The 5,000-nt window shown below is 51.1% G+C and overlaps 1 non-coding gene across 1 annotated transcript in view; it reads left to right on the forward strand.

Annotated features, from left to right (window-relative positions):
* The first annotated feature begins 4,569 nt into the window (after window positions 1-4,569).
* LOC124572247 overlaps window positions 4,570-5,000 on the forward strand; it is a 1,910-nt gene continuing 1,479 nt past the window's right edge. Inside the window, exon 1 of the ribosomal RNA XR_006972000.1 lies at window positions 4,570-5,000. This exon is cut by the window's right edge and continues 1,479 nt beyond it. This is a non-coding gene — a ribosomal RNA (small subunit ribosomal RNA).

Genomic DNA, 5,000 nt, shown 5'->3' on the forward strand with positions numbered 1-5,000 from the left:
CACCCAGTGCATCCTCTCCGCCACATTAGACAATCCACACTGTCATAACCAGACTGGGAGGTCCACTCAGAAAACAGAATATCCCACCCACCCGACAACCACCATTGCTCAGCCAAGCCACCAACACCCACACATGTCCTACACAGGGGTGCACCCAACATCACAATACTGCCTCCTCTCACAGCACACAAACAATGGCAGGAATGAAAGACACAGGTCTGCCACAAGCATGGAATGAGAGCGCCGCCTGTCATGAGCCAAAGGTGCATCCTGACGTGGCAAATCAGATGATGCCGCAGGCATCCACTTACTATAATCACAATCAACAAACCGGCCGCCCCGCCCCGCCCCCCATTAAACCTTTCCTTACAACAATGTGTACCTTAACCTAACCTATATCGTACCGTAACCTAACCTATATCGTACCGTAACCTAACCTATGTCGTACCGTAACCTAACCTATGTCGTACCGTAACCTAACCTATGTCGTACCGTAACCTAACCTATGTCGTACCGTAACCTAACCTATGTCGTACCGTAACCTAACCTATGTCGTACCGTAACCTAACCTATGTCGTACCGTAACCTAACCTATGTCGTACCGTAACCTAACCTATGTCGTACCGTAACCTAACCTATGTCGTACCGTAACCTAACCTATGTCGTACCGTAACCTAACCTATGTCGTACCGTAACCTAACCTATGTCGTACCGTAACCTAACCTATGTCGTACCGTAACCTAACCTATGTCGTACCGTAACCTAACCTATGTCGTACCTTAACCTACCCTATGTCGTACCTTAACCTAACCTATGTCGTACCTTAACCTAACCTATGTCGTACCTTAACCTAACCTATGTCGTACCTTAACCTAACCTATGTCGTACCTTAACCTAACCTATGTCGTACCTTAACCTAACCTATGTCGTACCTTAACCTAACCTATGTCGTACCTTAACCTAACCTATGTCGTACCTTAACCTAACCTATGTCGTACCTTAACCTAACCTATGTCGTACCTTAACCTAACCTATGTCGTACCTTAACCTAACCTATGTCGTACCTTAACCTAACCTATGTCGTACCTTAACCTAACCTATGTCGTACCTTAACCTAACCTATGTCGTACCTTAACCTAACCTATGTCGTACCTTAACCTAACCTATGTCGTACCTTAACCTAACCTATGTCGTACCTTAACCTAACCTATGTCGTACCTTAACCTAACCTATGTCGTACCTTAACCTAACCTATGTCGTACCTTAACCTAACCTATGTCGTACCTTAACCTAACCTATGTCGTACCTTAACCTAACCTATGTCGTACCTTAACCTAACCTATGTCGTACCTTAACCTAACCTATGTCGTACCTTAACCTAACCTATGTCGTACCTTAACCTAACCTATGTCGTACCTTAACCTAACCTATGTCGTACCTTAACCTAACCTATGTCGTACCTTAACCTAACCTATGTCGTACCTTAACCTAACCTATGTCGTACCTTAACCTAACCTATGTCGTACCTTAACCTAACCTATGTCGTACCTTAACCTAACCTATGTCGTACCTTAACCTAACCTATGTCGTACCTTAACCTAACCTATGTCGTACCTTAACCTAACCTATGTCGTACCTTAACCTAACCTGTATTGCGCCTTAACCTAACCTGTATTGCGCCTTAACGTAACCTGTATTGCGCCTTAACGTAACCTGTATTGCGCCTTAACGTAACCTGTATTGCGCCTTAACGTAACCTGTATTGCGCCTTAACGTAACCTGTATTGCGCCTTAACGTAACCTGTATTGCGCCTTAACGTAACCTGTATTGCGCCTTAACGTAACCTGTATTGCGCCTTAACGTAACCTGTATTGCGCCTTAACGTAACCTGTATTGCGCCTTAACGTAACCTGTATTGCGCCTTAACGTAACCTGTATTGCGCCTTAACGTAACCTGTATTGCGCCTTAACGTAACCTGTATTGCGCCTTAACGTAACCTGTATTGCGCCTTAACGTAACCTGTATTGCGCCTTAACGTAACCTGTATTGCGCCTTAACGTAACCTGTATTGCGCCTTAACGTAACCTGTATTGCGCCTTAACGTAACCTGTATTGCGCCTTAACGTAACCTGTATTGCGCCTTAACGTAACCTGTATTGCGCCTTAACGTAACCTGTATTGCGCCTTAACGTAACCTGTATTGCGCCTTAACGTAACCTGCATTGCGCCTTAACGTAACCTGCATTGCGCCTTAACGTAACCTGTATTGCGCCTTAACGTAACCTGCATTGCGCCTTAACGTAACCTGCATTGCGCCTTAACGTAACCTGTATTGCGCCTTAACGTAACCTGTATTGCGCCTTAACGTAACCTGTATTGCGCCTTAACGTAACCTGTATTGCGCCTTAACGTAACCTGTATTGCGCCTTAACGTAACCTGTATTGCGCCTTAACGTAACCTGTATTGCGCCTTAACGTAACCTGTATTGCGCCTTAACGTAACCGATATTGCGCCTTAACGTAACCTATATTGCGCCGTAACGTAACCTATATTGCGCCGTAACGTAACCCACATTGCCCCTTAACGTAACCTATATTGCGCCGTAACGTAACCTATATTGCGCCGTAACGTAACCCACATTGCCCCTTAACGTAACCCACATTGCCCCTTAACGTAACCCACATTGCCCCTTAACGTAACCCAACACACGTTGGGCCTTAACCCAACACACGTTGGGCCTTAACCCAACACACGTTGGGCCGTAACCCAACACACGTTGGGCCTTAACCCAACACACGTTGGGCCTTAACCCAACACACGTTGGGCCTTAACCCAACACACGTTGGGCCTTAACCTGCTCTGTAATTGTCATACGACGCGTTAAATTAGTGTAGTGTTGCCTAACTGCAACCCCCGCAATATAGTTTGCTACTCGCACTGCCCGGTCCCCAGTGTATCGCTTCATGTTAAACACCTTGCAGCTATACACTGTAATGTGGATGGCAGCAGGACGTACATGCTCAATGCCCTTTGCAGTTGTTCATTGGCATTTGCAGTTGTTCATTGGCATTCGCATGGCGAAGCACTTAGCCTACGCTGTGGTACGGCCTGTGTCAACTGTCCGCTGATGTTGTACGTCCAAATCACACACTGTACTGCACATTGGTCCTCATGTACTGAATGATACATCGTGGTACATGTGACCGTACAACGACTGCGCCAACAACGGCGAACCATGCGGTCCAAATGTTGTGCACTCAGCTACGTGTCGTCTCCCTATAAGAGCTGGATTGCAGTGTGGTATGCCCTGGATGGCGATCAGCATGAGCCGTCTGTTGATGTAGTGGCGCGTGTTGTCAGACGTAGTCGTCTCTTCTCACACACCGTGATAGCACGGTGCACTGCGTTCCACATCTGCGACATGCGACAGAGGCCGGTTGACAGTCGTTCGCGCAATGGACATCGCATACGTACGGGGGCCACCTTCCACGTGTTCGCTAAGCGTGGACATGTTGTTGCGTGTATGTGGGCAGACAGTGTGTCGTGACACCTGACACAGGCATGCAACAATCGTTGAATTTGCAAATGGCGATGGACGCCTACGTTTGCTGGTGACGTTACGCAAATGAACAACTGGTAAACCGTTGTGGTGCGGTTGTTCTCGCTAGGGGTGAATCAGTGATGGCGACGATCGGTTGAGCTACCAACCGGTTGTTGCAGCGATACCCACCATGCCCACGAACGTGAATGGCATGTGGGTGTGAAGCGATACGCGGCGGTGGCTGGGTGGGACCGTCCCCGGCCGGTGAGGGGGGGCCTCCCGGCGTGTTGGCCGTGCGGTGCGTGGGCGCACGCGCTACAGCCGGCTGGTGGGGGCGGCCAGTGGCAGGCGCGCCGGCCGACGGAGGCGGCAGGCGGCGCAGCTGCGCGCCGGCGCACCCTGCACGCGGCGCCGTGCGGCCAAAGTAGGTCCTCGCGGGCCCGGTGCGAAGCGCGGTGGACATCTGCAGTGTGCTGGTCCGATTGAGGACTGTGTGCGCTGAGGATGCGCCGCCGCCCGGCGCTCGGCGCCGCGACGCCGTCTGCTGCTCGGTCGCCTCTGCGGTTCTCGCAGGTGGTTTGTATCGCAGCTGTGCGGACGTGTTGGCGCGTGCGCTGTGCTGGGAGAGTTCGCTTCGGCACCCAAGTGGGGCTTTTGTCCTTCTGTGGCGCTGGCGTTGGAGCTGCCGGTCACCGTAGGTGGCGCGTGTTGTCTCCCGCCGGCAATGCCACGACAGCACGCTCCCGGGCCTCTGTCGGCAGCGGCAAGCTCAGTTGGGAGCACGGGTGGTCGCACCTAAAGCGTCTACTCGCCAAACTCCGGGCGATTGCGCCTCTCTCGAACCCGACCAAGTACTTAGGACGGCGCTGCGCGCCGCCGGGACCTGAGAGGGTTTCGAGGTGTATGGTGCAGGGGAGCTCAGCCTCCTCCTGTTTGCAGAATAATTGAGCGGACGCTTGCGTGTTCGCGCGGGCCCCCGGGACACACTCCCGGGCGGCCGGCTGCTCAGCTCTAGTTGACGCAGCTCCCTGGTTGATCCTGCCAGTAGTCATATGCTTGTCTCAAAGATTAAGCCATGCATGTCTCAGTACAAGCCGCATTAAGGTGAAACCGCGAATGGCTCATTAAATCAGTTATGGTTCCTTAGATCGTACCCACGTTACTTGGATAACTGTGGTAATTCTAGAGCTAATACATGCAAACAGAGTCCCGACCAGAGATGGAAGGGACGCTTTTATTAGATCAAAACCAATCGGTCGGCTCGTCCGGTCCGTTTGCCTTGGTGACTCTGAATAACTTTGGGCTGATCGCACGGTCCTCGTACCGGCGACGCATCTTTCAAATGTCTGCCTTATCAACTGTCGATGGTAGGTTCTGCGCCTACCATGGTTGTAACGGGTAACGGGGAATCAGGGTTCGATTCCGGAGAGGGAGCCTGAGAAACGGCTACCACATC

The sequence above is a fragment of the Schistocerca americana genome, unplaced genomic scaffold (genome assembly GCF_021461395.2).
Source record: "Schistocerca americana isolate TAMUIC-IGC-003095 unplaced genomic scaffold, iqSchAmer2.1 HiC_scaffold_179, whole genome shotgun sequence".
NCBI lineage: Eukaryota > Metazoa > Arthropoda > Insecta > Orthoptera > Acrididae > Schistocerca > Schistocerca americana.